This window comes from Oryctolagus cuniculus, chromosome 16 (assembly GCF_964237555.1).
Source record: "Oryctolagus cuniculus chromosome 16, mOryCun1.1, whole genome shotgun sequence".
In the NCBI taxonomy this organism is placed as follows: domain Eukaryota; kingdom Metazoa; phylum Chordata; class Mammalia; order Lagomorpha; family Leporidae; genus Oryctolagus; species Oryctolagus cuniculus.
The window spans coordinates 42,392,676-42,409,487 of NC_091447.1; the positions used below are offsets into that span (position 1 = coordinate 42,392,676).

General features: G+C 41.4%; 1 pseudogene; it reads left to right on the forward strand.

The window, feature by feature from the left end:
• The first annotated feature begins 15,220 nt into the window (after positions 1 to 15,220).
• LOC127492652 (forkhead box protein N3 pseudogene) lies at positions 15,221 to 16,322 on the forward strand (annotated as a pseudogene).
• Positions 16,323 to 16,812: the final 490 nt, after the last annotated feature.

Below are 16,812 nucleotides of genomic sequence, written 5' to 3' on the forward strand. Positions count from 1 at the left end.
TCCTGGCTGCTCCACTTCCAATCTAGCTCTCTGCTGTGGCCTGGGAAAGCAATAGAAGATGGCCCAAGTGCTTGGGCTCCTGCCTCCCACATGGGAGACCCAGAGGAAGCTCCTGGCTTTGGATCGGCACAGATCCGGCCATTGCAGCCAATTGGGGAGTGAACCAGTGGATGGAAAACCTCTCTCTCTCTGCTTCTCCTCTCTGTGTAACTCTTTCAAATAAATAAATCTTTTTTAAAAATATGCTTAAAGATGTGCTACATACAGAAAACAGAAACATGATCATCACTATGAAAGAAGGTGAAGGCAGAAAATCTCCCAGTAAAAGCACAAAGGAAATCCAAAGTAAAAATTAGGAATATTTATGGAAAAATTGTAGGGAAAGTCATTGTTTACCAATAGTTATCTTAAATGTAAATGACCTCAACTCTCCAATTAAAAGACAAAGACTGGCTAAATGGATTAAAAAAGCAAAACCCATCTATTTGCTGCCTACAAGAAACACATTTCACCAAGAAAGATACATGCAGACTGAAAGTGAAAGGATGGAAAAGATAATCCATGCTATCAGAAACCAAAAGAGCTGGTGTAGCCATTCTAATATCAGACAAAATAGATTTTAAAACAAAAACTGTTGAAAGAGATAAAAAGGGCATAAGTAATGATTAAGGATCAATTCAACAGGAAGATGTGCCTATTATAAATGTATATGCACCTAATTACAGGGCACCTGGCTATTTAAAAGAAATGTTAACAGACCCAAAGGGAGATATAGACTCCAATACAATAGTAACAGAGGATTTCAATACCCCAGCAATGGGCAGATCAGCCGACAGAAAATCAGCAAGGAAACAGAATTAATTGACACTATAGACCAAATGGACCTAACAGATAGCTACAGAACTTTCCATTTTATAGCCGCAGAATATACATTCTTCTCACCAGTGCATGGAACTTTGTCTAGGATTGACCACATGGTAGGCCATACAGCAAATCTCAGCAAATTTAAAAAATCAAAGTATACGATGCATCTTCTCTGACCACAATGGAATGAAGGTGGAAATCAACAACTCAGAATCTCTAGCACATATGCAAACACATGGAGACTGAACAATATCCTCCTGAATGAACAATGGGTCACAGCAGAAATCAAAACAAAGACGACAATACAGCATGTCAAAGCTTATAGCATACAGCAAAAGCAGTATTAAGAGGAAAGTTTACAGCAATGGTGCCTACATTGAGAAATTGGAAAGGTACCAAATAAATGAGCTACAATACATCAAGCACCTAGAAGAACATCAAACCAAACCCAAAACTATAGGAAAAAAGAAATAATTAAAATTAGATAATAAAATCAAACCAAAAAACAAAAAATATAAAAGATCAGCAAAACAAAGAGCTGGTTTTTTGAAAAAAACAAAATGGACACACCATTGGTCCAACTAACCAAAAAAGGGGGGAGAAGATCAAAATTAATAAACTTAGAGATGAAAAAGTAAATGTAACAACAGGCACCACAGAAATAATCATAAGAAATCACTACAAAGAGCTGTATGCCAACAAACTAGGAAATTGAGAAGAAATGGATAGATTCCTGTACACATACAACCTACCTAAACTGAACCATGAAGACACAGAAAACCTAAAGAGATCCAAAACTAAGATGGAAATTGAATCAGTAATACAGACCCTACCAACAAAGAAAATCCCAGGAGCAATGGCTTCACTGATGAATTCTATCAGACATTTAAAGAAGAGCTAACTCCAATTCTTCTCAAGCTATTCAAAACAATTGAAAGGGAGAGACTCCTCCCAAATTGTTTCTATGAAGCCAGCATCACCTTAAATCCAAAACCTGAAAAATTTACAACAGAGAAAGAGAAGTACAGATAAATTTCCCTGGTAAACATAGATGCAAAAAACCTCAAAAATACTAGCCAATCAAATCCAACAACACAACAGAAAGATCATTCAACCAAACCAAACGGGATTTATCTCTGGTATGCAGGGATGGTTCAACATTCACAAAACCATCAATGTGATACAACACATTAACAAACTGTAGAACAAAAACTATATGATTATCTCAATAGATGCAGAAAAAAAACATTTAATAAAATACAACACCCTGGCTGGCACCATGGCTCAATAGGCTAATCCTCCACCCACGGTGCTGGCACCCCAGGTTCTAGTCCCAGTTGGGGCACCGGATTCTGTCCCGGTTGCAACTCTTCTGGTCCAGCTCTCTGCTGTGGCCTGGGGAGGCAGTGGAGGATGGGCCAAGTTCTTGGGCCCTGCACCCACATGGGAAACCAGGAAAAGCACCTGGCTCCGGGTTTCAGATCAGCACAGTGCGCCCGCCGCAGTGCACTGGCCGCAGCAGCCATTGGAGGGTGAACCAACGGAAAAGGAAGACCTTTCTCTCTGTATCTCTCTCACTGTCCACTCTGCCTGTCAAAAAAATAAATAAAATAAAAATAAAATACAACACCCTTTCATGATAGAAACTAAGTAAATTGGGTATAAAAAGAACATTCCTCAACACAATCAAGGAATTTATGACAAACCCATGTCCAGCATCCTATTGTATGGGGAAAAGTTGGAAGCATTCCCACTGAGATCCAGAACCAGACAAGGATGCTCACTCTCATAATTATTACTTAATATAAACCTGGAAGGTTTAGCCAGAGCTGTTAAGCAAGAAAAAGGAATCAAAAGGAATACAAATTGGGAAAGAGGAAGTCAAACTATCCCTATTTTCAGATAACATGATTCTATATAGAGGAGATCCAAAAGACTCCACTAAGAGACTATTAGGGGTTGGGGCTGTGGCGTAGTGGGTTAAAGCCCCAGCCTGCAGTGCCAGCATCCCATATGGGTGCCGGTTTGAGTCCTCGCTGCTCCTCTTTCCAATCCAGCTCTCTGCTATGGCCTGGGAAAGCAGTAGGAGATGGCTCAAGTCCTTGGGCTCCCACAGCCACATGGCTTCTGGCCATGGCTTCAGACATTTTTCAAAAAAGGCAATCGAAATAGCCAACATACACATGAATAAATGCTCAGGATCACTAGCCATCAGGGAAAAGCAAATCAAAACCACAATGAGGTTTCACTTCACCCCAGTTAGAATGGCTTTCATACAGAAATCAAGAAACAACAAATGCAAGTGAGGATGTGGGAAAAAAGGTACCCTAATCCACTGTTGGTGGGAATGTGAACTGGTAAAGCCATTATGGAAGATAGTAGGGTGATACCTCAGAAATCTAAATATAGACCTAACATATGACCCAGACATCCCAGTCTTGGGAATTTACCCAAGGAAAATGAAATCAGTATATGAAAGTTATTTGTACCCTATGTTTATTGCAGCTCAATTCACAATAGCTCAAACAGAATCAACCCAAATGCCCATCAACTATGGTTGTACGCCATACACTATGGTTTATGTACACCATCGCATACTACAGAGTGCAAAAAAAAAACAAAAAAAAAAAAAACAAAAAAAACCATGAAGTCTGGTCATTTGCAACAAAATGGATGAAACTGGAAAAATCATACTTAGTGAAATATGCCAATCCCAAAGTGAGAAATACCATATAATCTCCCTGACCTGTGATAATTAATAGAGCACCTAAAAGACAATCTATAGAAATGAAATTGACAGGTTGAGAAGCAATGACTTTGAACAGCCCTTGTCATGACTGTTGTGGAAGGTTTTTTTTCCCAAACTATTTTTTGAAGCCTTTATTTAACATAGAGTTAATCATATGTGTATAAATTTAACTGAAAATATAACTTAATAAAAAATAAGAGTGGGAATAAGAGAGGGAGGAGGAAATGGGGTGGGAGTATGAGTGAGAGGGCAGGCATAGTGGGAAGAATCACCACGTGCCTAAAGTTGTAATTATGAAGTTTGTAACTATACAGTGATATAGTTCTGCATACATTCCTATGGACTTACTTTTTTTTTTTTTTTTTTTTTGACAAGCAGAGTGGACAGTGAGAGAGAGAGACAGAGAGAAAGGTCTTCCTTTGCCGTTGGTTCACCCTCCAATGGCCGCTGCGGCCGGCGCACCGCGCTGATCTGATGGCAGGAGCCAGGTACTTCTCCTGGTCTCCCATGGGGTGCAGGGCCCAAGCACTTGGGCCATCCTCCACTGCACTCCCGGGCCACAGCAGAGAGCTGCCCTGGAAGAGGGGTAAGCGGGACAGAATCCGGCACCCCAACCGGGACTAGAACCCGGGTTGCTGGCGCCACAAGGCGGAGGATTAGCCTATTGAGCCACGGCGCCGGCCTTGGACTTACTTCTAAGGGTACAGTTTAAAAACTTGCCATGGGACTCCAAATCTCCTTAAGCCGGGTGGTAAAAATAGCATTTTAAGTGTTAAAGCAATCATATGGATATGATTAAGTATTGAAATGATCACATAAATAGGATTAAGTGTTTGGTAATAATTGTCGGGGAATAGTCCGCGGCGGCATCGCTAGGAGGAGGTTTTCACTTTCGGTTTTGACCAGGGGGCTTTCCTACGGGCGGGGCTCTCTGGAGGCGGAGGGATCGAGGTCGCGGTAAACAACAAGATGGCGCCAGGACCCCCGCAGTGAGTCTGCCTGCCTGCCTGCTGCGTGACACCTCACCTGATTGGCCAAAGGACATGCGCCCTTCACGTGAACAGAGAGCGGATTGGTGTGCCTTATGCATGGACTCTAGCTTGCTCCTGATTGGTCGCATTCTGTATATAAGCCACGGGTGTAAGGAGGAAGCTCTCTCTCTCTCTCTCTCCTCTCCTCTCCTCCTTCCTTTCTACCTTTGTCACGTCTACTTTCTCTAATAAAAAGTCTACTGAAGACCGATAAGCGTCGTTCATTCTTTTCTCGCCCGAGAAACCGTCATCGCGGGCCCTGGGTTGAGTCTGCTGGCCAGACTCCCAGATCGCCCACGGCAAATAATAATAGAATTAAAAAGGAGTGAATGCTCCAACATGGGAAGCAGACCATGCTGCAGATTCATAGAATGACAATTGCTTTAGTTAGCACTCTGACCTCAGAATTAGCCCTGAAGGCATTTTGGCCTGGCTGCAAAGCCCATGAGAGCATTTAATGCATGAAAAACCAAGACATCATGGCAAAAAAAAAAAATGTTCTACATGAAGGATCTCTGTGAGTGAGACCCCAGTGGAAAGAAGTGGTCATCAAAGAAGGATGTACTTTTCTCTGAAGGGAGGAGGGAATTTCTACTTTGCTCACAGCCTTCTCTAAATACTGATGGAGTTTGTGGATTCAAAAGGCTAATAGAGTATGAAAAAATGTAATGTATATGAGAAAAATTGACATTGTGAGATTTATTGATTGTTACAGCCCTTGTCTCTAATTTTGAGGAACAGTGTTACTTTCTATTTTTTAAACTCTTTAGTGTATGGTTAATCTTATGAGCATAAAATAAACTGGAAGATCAATGTAAAAGTTAAAAGAATAAGAAAGGAAGAGAGAAGGAAGGTGCCAGCATGAGTGGGAGAGGAGTGTAGAGTGGAAAGTATCACATACTCCTAAATCTGTGTATATGACATACATTAAATTTGTTCACCGTAAATACTGTTTATCTAAAAAATAAAAATGAAAATTCTAAAATAATCCTTCACACATATAGGAACTATAAAAAGAACAAACAGACAAAAGTTAGCAGAAGGAAGGAAATGATAAAGACTGGAGTAGAAATAAAATAGAGAATAAAAAAATCAACTGTGGCATAGACGATTAAGTTACTGCCTGCCAGCATCCCAGCCACACCATTCCTTCCAGCTCCCTGCTAATGCACCTGGGAAAGCAGTGGAAGACAGCCAAGTCCTTGGGCCCCTGTATCCACATGATATACCCAGAAGAAGCTCCTGGCACCTGGCTTTGGCCTGGCCCAGCCTTGCCATTATGCCCATCTGGGGAGTAAACCATTGGATGGAAGACCTCTATCCTCCCCCCTTTCAAAAAAGAAATCTTAAAAAAATTATTTTTAAAAAATAAAATTGAGAAACCTTAAGCTAGACTACAAAAAGAATAAAAATCAATGAAAGAGCAAACTTTACAACTGATCATGCCACAGAAATAAAAATTATCATGAGTCTACTACAAACACTTTGACACCAATAGACCAGACAACCTAGGAAAAACAGGTAAATCTAGAAACACACAACATGCCAAGAACTGAATCATCAATACAAAATCTGAACAAATGTGTAACTAGATATAAGATTGTATCAGTAATCAAGAACCATTCACAAAGAAAAGCCCTAGACCACATGTGTTTACTGCTAAACTCTGCCACTTTGCTTTTTAAATGAATTTTAGAGCTAAATTTTTAAAACACTTTGCCACATTCACTTCATATATAGACTTACCATACATACACATAGATACTAATTTTTCTTGAAAACAGGTGTCAATATCACTAGGTTAGGGATTCATGGTAAGGTTTATAACGTGGGGAAAGAATATCCTGTCATTCAAAGGCTATGATTCAGTGAGGCAATACTTGTAACTACAACAAATGATACAACATCAACCATTTTTATAATCTATTTTACTATATCATTATATATAATCTACTTACTATATTACTTCCACAAATAAAACATAGTATTTGTCTTTATGAGTCTGGTTTTTTCACTTAGCATAATGATCTCCCGTTATATCTACTTTGTTACAAATTTCAGGATTTTATGCTTTATGTCTGAGTAAATGTCCATCAGGTATGGGCATCTAGGTTGATTCCCTACCTGCTACTGCAATTTGAACTGCTATAAACATGGATGCACCTCTTTCATGTGCAGATTTCACATCCTTTAGATATATTCCCAGGAGTGGAATTACTTGATCATATGGTAGATCAATTTTTAGTTTTCTGAGCAATATCCATACTATTTTCCATCATGTTTAGATCAACTTGCATTCCCAAAGAGTGTATTAGAGTACCTTTTTCTCCACAGCTTTCCTACCATTTGTTTTATTTTTTAAGATTTTATTTTTACTTATTTGAAAGGCAGAATTAAAGTAGTAGAGTCAAAGAAAAATCTCCCATCTGATGGTTCACTCCCTAAATGGCTGCAACGACTAGGGCTGGACCAGGCCAAAGCCAGAAGCCAGGAGCTTCCTCCAGGTCTCCCATGAGCGCACAAGCACTTGGGCCATCATCTGCTGCTTTCCAGGGCACACCAGCAGTGAGCAGGATCAGAAGTGCAACAGCTGGCACTCGAACCAGTGCCCATGTGGATGCCAGCACTGCAAACCACCGTGTCACAGCCCTGGCTGCACCATTTGTTATTTAATATTTGGATGATAGCCATTCTAACTGGAGTGAGGAAACACCTAGTTGTGGTTTTTCTTTACATTTCTCTGATGGCTAGTGGTCATGAGCATTTTTTCATGAGTCTGCTGGCCGTTTGTATTTCTTCCTTTGAAAAATGTCTATTTATATCCTGTGTCCATCTCCCAATTGGATTGTTTTGTTGTACTTTTTGAGCTAATATTTTCTGAGTATTGATCCTTTATCAGATTCATATATTCATGCATTGCAAACATTCTCTCCCATTCTGTCAGTTTTGACTGACAGCTTTGCTTCTTAACTTGATTTAACCCCTTTTGTCTATTTTTGCTTTTACTGCCTGTGTTTTTGGAATCTTCCCCAAGAAATGTTTGCCAAAGTCAATGTCTTAGAGCATTTTCTATTTTCCTCTAGTAGTTTGATTATTTCATGTCTTTAGAGTCTTGATACATTGAGATGACTTCTATGTAGGGTATAAGTAGTATTCTTGTTTCAGACTTGTCCATGTGAAAGGGCTGGGGACATAATGCAGGTTAATCCTCCGCCTGTGGCACCAGCATTCCATATGGGTGCCGGTTCTAGTCCCGGCTACTCCTCTTCCAATCCAGCTCTGCTATGGCCTGGGAAGGCAGTAGAAGATGGCCCAAGTCCTTGGGCCCCTGCATCCACGTGGGAGACCAGAAAAGAAGCACCTGGCTCCTGGCTTCGGATGGGTGCAGCTCCAGCCGTCGTGGCCATCTGGGGAGTGAAACAATGGAAAGAAGGCCTTTCTGTCTCTCCCTCTCACTGTAACTAGCTCTCAAATAAAATCTTAAAAAAAACTTGTCCATGTGGAAATCCAGTTTTCCTAACATTATTTGTTAAAGGTGGTGTCCTTTCCCAGAGACTGATTTCAGCTTGTTTGCCAAAGATTAGCTGGGTGTAGATGCATGGGTTAATTTCTGGGGTTTCCATTGTGTTCTTTGTGTATTCATGTCTATTCTTATACCAGTACCTGACTGTTTTTATTAGAATAGCCCTGTAAGTATATCTTGAAATCTGGTGGTGTGATTCTTCTAGCTTTGTTTTAATGTTTAAGATTGCTAGCTAGCCAAGGTCTTTCATGTTTCTTTTTTTTTTTAACTTTAATTTATAAATATAAATTTCAAAAGTACAGCTTTTGGATTACAGTACTTCCCCCTCCCATAACTTCCCTCTAACCCACACACAACACTCCCATCTCCTGCTCCCTCTCCCATTCCATTCACATCAAGATTTATTTTCAATTATCTTTATATACAGAAGATCAATTTAGTATATATTAGGTAAAGATTTTAACAGTTTGTACCCACACAGAAATACAAAGTATGAAGTACTGTTTCAGTACTAGTTATAGCATTAATTCACATTGTACAATGCATTAAGGACAGAGATGCTACATGGGGAGTAAGTGCACAGTGACTCCTGTTGTTGACTTAAAAATTGACACTCTTATATATGACATCAGTAATCAACCTAGGCTCTTGTCAAGAGATGCCAAAGCTATGGAAGCCTTTCGAGTTCACTGACTCCAATCTTATTTAGACAAGGCCATAGTCAAAGTGGAAGTTCTCTCCTCCCTTCAGAGACAGGTACCTCCTTCTTTGATGGCCCGATCTTTCCGCTGGGATCTCACTCACAGAGATCTTTTTGGTTTTGTTTTTTGTGGTTTTGTTGTTGTTGTTGTTGTTTTGCCAGAGTGTCTTGGCTTTCCATGCCTGAAATACTTTCATAGGCTCTTCAGCCAGATCTGGATGTCTTAAGGGCTGATTCTGAGGCCAGAGTGCCTCATTCTATGAATCTGCTGTGTATCCTGCTTCCCATGTTGGATCGTTCTCTCCCTTTTTTATTCTATCAGTGTTAGCAGACACAAGTCTTGTTTATGTGATCCCTTTGAAACTTAATCCTATCATTATGATCAACTGTGAACTGAAACTGTTCACTTTGACTAGTGAGATGGCATTGGTACATGCCACCTTGATGGGATTGTATTGGAATCCCCTGGCACATTTCTAACTCGACTATTTGGGGCAAGTCCTATTGAGCATGTCCCAAATTGTACATCTCCTCCCTCTCTTATTCCCAGTCTTATATTTAACAGAGATCACTTTTCAGTTAAATTGAAACACCCAAGAATAATTGTATGTTAATTACAGAGTTCAACCAATAGTATTAAGGAGAACAAAAAAATACTAAAAGGGATAAAGTGTTAAGTTGTTCATCAACAGTCAGGACAAGGGCTGATCAAGTCACTGTTTCTCATAGTCCATTTCACTTCAACAGGTTTCATTTTTGGTGCTCAGTTGTCACTGATCAGGGAGATATTTGTCCCTTTGAGACTGGCTTATTTCATTCCTCATGATGTATTCCAGATTCCTCCATTTTGTTGCAAATGACCAGATTTCATTTTTTTTTACTGCTGTATAGTATTCTATAGAGTACATATCCCATAATTTCTTTATCCAGTCCACTGTTGATGGTCATTTGGGTTGATTCCAGATCTTAGCTATTATGAATTAAGCTGCAATAAACATTAAGGTGCAGACTGCTTTTTTATTTGCCAATTTAATTTCGTTTGGGTAAATTCCAAGGAGTGGGATGGCTAGGTTGTATGGTAGGGTTATATTTAGCTCACTGAGGAATCTCCAAACTGACTTCCACAGTGGTTTTACCAGTTTGCATTCCCACCAACAGTGGGTTAGTGTCCCTTTTTCCCCACATCCTCGCCAGCATCTGCTGTTGGTAGATTTCCGAATGTGAGCCATTCTAACCGGGGTGAGGTGAAACCTCATTGTGGTTTTGATTTGCATTTCCCTGATGGCTAGTGGTCCTGTACATTGCTTCATGTGCCTGTTGGCCATTTGGATTTCCTCTTTTGAAGAATCTTTGTTGAGGTCCTTGGCCCATCTCTTAAGCGGGTTGTTTGTTTTGATGTTGTGAAGTTTCTTCATCTCTTTATAGGTTCTGGTTATTAACCCTTTATCTGTTGCATAGCTTGCAAATATTTTTCCCATTCTGTGAGTTGCCTCTTCACTTTCCTGTTTCTTTTGCAGTACAGAAACTTCTCAATTAGATGCAATCCCAATTGTTAATTTTGGCTTTGATTGCCTGTGCCTCCGGGGTCTTTTCCAAGAAGTCTTTGACTGTGCCTAAATCTTGCAGGGTTTCTCCAATGTTCTCTAATAATTTGATGGTGTCGGGTCATAGACTTAGCTCTTTAATCCATGTTGAGTGGATTTTTAAGTAAGGTGTAAGGTAGAGGTCTTGCTTCACGCTTCTGCACATGGAAATCCAATTTTCCCAGCACCTTTTATTGAATAGTCTGTCCTTGCTCCAGGAATTGGTTTTAGATCCTTGATCAAATATAAGTTGGCTGTAGATGTTTGGGTTGATTTCTGGTGTTTCTATTCTGTTCCATTGGTCTGTCCATCTGTTTCTGTACCAGTACCACACTGTTTTGATTACAACTGCTCTGTAATATGTCCTGAAATCTGGTATTGTGATGCCTCCGGCTTTGTTTTTGTTGTACAAGATTGCTTTAGCTATTCGAGGTCTCCTGTGTCTCCATATGAATTTCAGCACCATTTTTTCCAGATCTGAGAAGAATGTCTTTGGTATTTTGATTGGTATTGCATTGAATCTATAAATTGTTTTTGGGAGAATGGACATTTTGATGATCTTGATTCTTCCAATCCATGAGCATGGAAGATTTTTCCATTTTTTGGTATCCTCTTCTATTAAGATTTTGTAATTCTCATCGTAGAGATCTTTAATGTCCTTGGTTAAGTTTATTCCAAGGTACTTGATTGCTTTTGTAGATATTGAAAATGGGATTGATCTTAGAAGTTCTTGCTCAGCTGTGGCATTGCCTGTGTACACAAAGTCTGTTGATTTTTGTGCACTGATTTTATATCCTGCCACTTTGTCAAACTCTTCTATGAGTTCCAATAGTCTCTTAGTAGAGTTCTTTGGATCTCCTAAATAAAGAGTCATATCATCTGCAAAGAGGGATAGTTTGAGTTCTTCCTTCCCAATTTGTATCCCTTTAATTTCTTTTTCTTGCCTAATAGCTCTGGCTAGAACTTCCAGAACTATATTGAATAGCAGTGGTGAGAGTGGGCATCCCTGTCTGGTACCAGATCTCAGTGGAAATGCTTCCAACTTTTCCCCATTCAATAGGATTCTGACAGTGGGTTTTTCATAAATTGCTTTGATTGTATTAAGGAATGTTCCTTCTATGTGGGGAGCAACTGAGACTAGACTAAGTTACTGGAATTAAGACTTATTCTATGCATCTGCTCTCCCACAATATGGCGCTGGGGAGGAGCAAACAACTTCTATGCAGCTGCCTCCAGTTCGTCCAATAAACTGCAGGAGCTGATCCTGCTCCTGATTGGAGGAGAGCAGCGTGCTCGGCATGTGGGTAGCAGAGTTGGGATTGGTGGAAGACGACTATAAAGGAGAGAAACAACATGCACGAGGAACATCTGAGCAGCCCCCGAGAGAGCCGGCCGTTGGTGTGCCGCTCCTCCACGGAAGCGGGGAAAGCAGCAGGGGGTGCCGCCCCTCCACGGAGGTGGAGGGGCCAGCAGCTAACCCGGGACAGCATCGTTCCTCTGCGAGTGAGGGACCGGCAGCAAACCCAGGAAGGGCCGAGCAGACAAAAGAACAGCGCAGGGTCTAGTGTCATTCCTCTGCGAATGGGGGAGCGACACTTCTATACCCAATTTGTTTAGTGTTTTCATCATGAAAGGGTATAGTATTTTATCAAATGCTTTCTCTGCATCTGTTGAGATAATCATATGGTTTTTCTTCTGCAGTCTGTTAATGTGGTATATCACATTGATTTGTGAACACTGAATCATCCCTGCATACCAGGGATAAATCCCACTTGGTCTGGTTGGATGATCTTTCTGATGTGTTGTTGCATTCTATTATCCAGAATTTTATTGAGGGTTTTAGTGTGTACGTTCATCAGGGATATTGGTCTGTAATTTTCTTTCAATGCTGCATCTTTTTCAGGCTTAGGAATTAAGGTGATGCTAGCTTCATAGAAATAATTTGGGAGGATTCCTTCTTTTTCAATTATTCTGAGTAGTTTAAGAATTGGAGTTAGTAGGCCGGCGCCGTGGCTCACTAGGCTAATCCTCTGCCTTGCGGCGCTGGCACACTGGGTTCTAGTCCCGGTCGGGGCGCCGGATTCTGTCCCGGTTGCCCCTCTTCCAGGCCAGCTCTCTGCTGTGGCCCGGGAGTGCAGTGGAGGATGGCCAAAGTCCTTGGGCCCTGCACCCCATGGGAGACCAGGATAAGTACCTGGCTCCTGCCATCGGATCAGCGTGGTGCACCATCCACAGCGCGCCAGCTGCGGCGGCCATTGGAGGGTGAACCAACAGCAAAGGAAGACTTTTCTCTCTGTACCTCTCTCTCACTGTCCACTCTGTCAAAAAAATTAAAAAAAAAGAATTGGAGTTAGTTTTTCTTTAAATGTCCTGGTAGAATTCAGCAGTGAATCCATCCTGTCCTGGGCTTTTCTTTGTTGTAGGGACTTTATTACTGATTCAATTTCTGTCTCAAATTTGGGTCTGTTTAGGTTTTCTATGCCTTCATGGTTCAATTTAGGTAGGTTGCATGTGTCCAGGAATCTATCCATTTCTGATAGATTTCCCTGTTTGCTGGCATACAACTCCTTGTAGTAATTGCTGATGATTCTTTTTATTTCTGTGGTGTCTGTTATATTTCCTTTTTCATCTCTGATTTTATTGATTTGGGTCTTTTTTTTTAGTTAGTTTGGCCAATGATGTGTCAATTTTGTTTATTTTTTCCAAAAAACCAGCTCTTCGTTTGGCTGATCTTTTGTAATTTTTTTGATTCAATTCTGTTGATTTATTCTGGTTTTACTTATTTCTCCTCTTCTAGATTTGGGTATGGCTTGCTGTAGTTTTTCTAGATCCTTGAGATACACTGAAAGCTCATTTATTTGGTGCCTTTCCAATTTCTTGATGTAGGCACCTATTGCTATAATCTTTCCTCTTAATACTGCTTTTGCTGTATCCCATAAGTTTTGATATATTGTATTGTTATCCTAATTTACCTCCACAAAGTTTATTTCTTTTGATTTCTTCTATGACCCATTGTTCGTTCAGGAGCATGCTGTTCAATCTCCATGTGTTTGCACATGCTCTAGGGATTCCTGAGTTGTAAATTCCCAGCTTCATTCCACTGTGGTCTGAGAAGATGCATGGTATGATTCTAATTCTTTTGAATTTGCTGAGACTTGCTTTATAGCCTCGTATGTGGTCAGTCCTAGAGTAGGTTCCATTTACTGCTGAGAAGAATGTAAATTCTTTAAATGTAGGATTGAAAGTTCTGTATATATCTGTTAGATCCATTTGGGCTATAGTGTCAATTAAGTCTGCTGTTTCCTTGTTGAGCTTCTGTCCAGTTGATCTATTTCTGATAGTGGAGTATTTAAGTCTCCCAATACTATTGTATTGGAGTTTAAGTCTCGCTTTAAGTCCCTTAACATATCTTTTAAATAACCAGTGCCCTGTAGTTAGGTGCATAAACATTTATAATAGTTACATCTTCCTGTTGAATTGATCCCTTAATCATTATATAGTGCCCCTCCTTATCTCTTAACAGTTTTTGTTAATTTTGTCTGATATTAAGATGGCTACACCCGCTCTTTTTTGGTTTCTGTTGGCATGGAAGATCTTTTCCCAACCTTTCACTTTCAGTCTGCATGCATCTTTGTTGGAAAGATGTGTTTCTTGTAAGCAGCAAATAGATGGGTTTTGTTCCTTAATCCATTCAGTCAGTCTGTGTCTTTTGACTGGAGAGTTGAGGCCATTAACCTTCAATGTGAGTATTGATAAGGAGTAACTTTTTCCTGCCATTTTCCCAAAAATATTTCTAACATATGCATTGAGCTTCCTGTGATCTTTTACTGGGAGGTTTTCTTCCTTTACTTCTTTCATATTGATGGCCGTGTTTCTGTGTGTAACACATCTTTAAGCATCTTTTGCAGGGCCGGACGAGTGGCCACAAAGTCTTTCAATTTCTGTTTGCTATGAAAGGTCTTTATTTCACCTTCATTCACAAATGAGAGCTTAGCAGGATATAATATTCTGGGCTGGCAATTTTTCTCTCTTAGCACCTGTGCTATGTCTCACCATTCCCTCCTAGCCTGTAGTGTTTCTGGTGAGAAGTCTGCTTTGAGTCTGATTGGAGATCCTCTGAGAGTAATCTGACGTTTCTCTCTTGCATATTTTAGGATCTTTTCTTTATGTTTCACTGTGGTGAGTTTAATTACAACGTGTCGTGGTGAGGATCTCTTTTGGTCATGTTTACTGGGGGTTCTATGAGCTTCCTGTACTTGGATGTCTGTCCTTCTTCAAACCCGGGAAGTTTTCTGCTGGTATCTCACTAAAAAGGCCTTCTAATCCTTTCTGTCTCTCCATGCCTTCAGTAACTCCTAGAATCAGAATGTTGGTTTTTTTAATAGTATCCTGTAGATTCCCAACAATATTTAGATTTCCACTTTCTTTTCTTTGGTTTGACTGTATGCTTTCCTGTGCTCTGTCCTTTTATGTTTATATATGAATTTTAGGATTGTTTTTTCTAGATGTGTGAAGACTGCCCTTGGAAATTTGGGATTGCAGTGAATCTTTAATATTTAAAGGATTAACATCAGTTCTTCTCAAACTCCTCCAAAAGGCTGAAGGAAATACTTTCAAATTCATTCTATTAGGTCATACTGCCCTAATACCTAATCCAAAAACACAGGAAAGAAAACCATAGGCCAAAAGAAAGCTATAGGAAAACAGTCCTGAACTTAACAGCATACAAAAGCAATCACAATGAAGTAGAAACAGCCCTGGAATGCCAGAATGGTTCAACGTATGAAAATAAATTCAGGGACCAGCATTGTGGTGCTAACCAACCTGAACTGGCTGCAGGACAGCAAACACTCATTGGAGAGACTTGGGGAGCTGGTCCTCAGGACAATCCCGTCCCCTGCCCCCTTGGACGTGCCCTACGATGCCAGGCACAACCCCAACTGCAAACCACACTCAGCTGCCTCCTCCTCGTGGCCACCGAGCACTCTATGACCAAGGCTTGCTGGAGAAGAATATTTACAACTGGATCTTGGAACATTTCCTGTCCTTCACAAATGCACCTACCAGGTGGAAGAACTCAGTGCGACGTAATTTGTCAAAGTGTTTTAAGTGGACAGGGAGAGGAGTCAGCATCGGGACAGGGTCATTGTGAGCATGGATCCAGAGTATAGACAAAATCTAATTCAGGCTTTGAAAAAGACACCACCCACCCCCACAGGGGCTCACTCAACTGCTCTCCTCAGGTGTCAAAACGCATTGGGTCCACCCATCTGGCCAGGCAGTTCCTTCAAGAGAAACAAAGCCCCTCTACAAGCTCCCCCAGCAGTGGTACAGAATGGAACACGGGTTCTGAGTGGAGGGTTGCTTCCTGGCGTCCGGCCCCTGCCAGTCACTCCCAGTGGAATGGCATTGGCAGCCGCAGGTGCAGACTGGGAGCGAGCCATCACCCGGCAGTCAGCGGAGACCCCAAGGAAGATCACGGGTACAACAGGGCCAAGTCCTCCAACTCCCGAAGCACCTTGCCCACCTCCAACTGCATCTCCTCCTCCATTGCCCCCTCTTCCACCAGCACCCAGGACTGCGATACAGAGGGCAGTGAGGGGAGCTTCCACAGCCACAAAAGCCACAGCGACTCGGGGGAGGATGGCAGGAAGCCCAGGCAGGAGATCAAGGATGCGTTTGGGGACAGCGGGCATGCATCCCAGCACAACGCCAGCAAGGTCCCCCGCGACAGGCTGCCCCTCACAGAGGCAGAGATGGCAGTGGCAGCCGGCTGGCTGCTGCACGTGGCGGGCTTAGGTCCTGTTTCAATAGCGTCACCAATCAGACAGCAAAGGTGCAGAAGGAGCAAAAGGAAACCACTGAGTGTTGAAATCAAGCGCCTGTTTTTTCTAAACTTGTGGCGATTTGGTGGTTTCAGTGTGTTGGGGGATTTGTAATGATTTGTGACAAAATCAGTACCTTCAATTTGTTTGATTTTTTTAAAATTTGCCCCCCCTTGCCTTTGTTTTGGACCCTAAATAATTTTGTTTTAAAAGATTGCAGCCATAAAACTCATGTTGACACTCAGCTGTTTTACAAAAGCTTTTCATTATCTGAACAAAACCAAAAATGTCAGTTACCAGTGCTTCCTCCAGCCTGTCAGAAACGTGTGGCTAAACTGGGGATGTCAACAGCAATGCCATGGGATTTACACACAGAGCACGCAGAAGGCACGTGTGCAAAGCAACCAGCGCTGGCCCCAATCCTCAAGTTTAAACCCTCAGGTTGCCCACCCAGCTGGGCTCATGGAGTAGAGGGAAGGAAAGCAAATAGGAAGGAACCCACTGTTCTCCCCAGGGGCAGACCCATACCATGGCCTG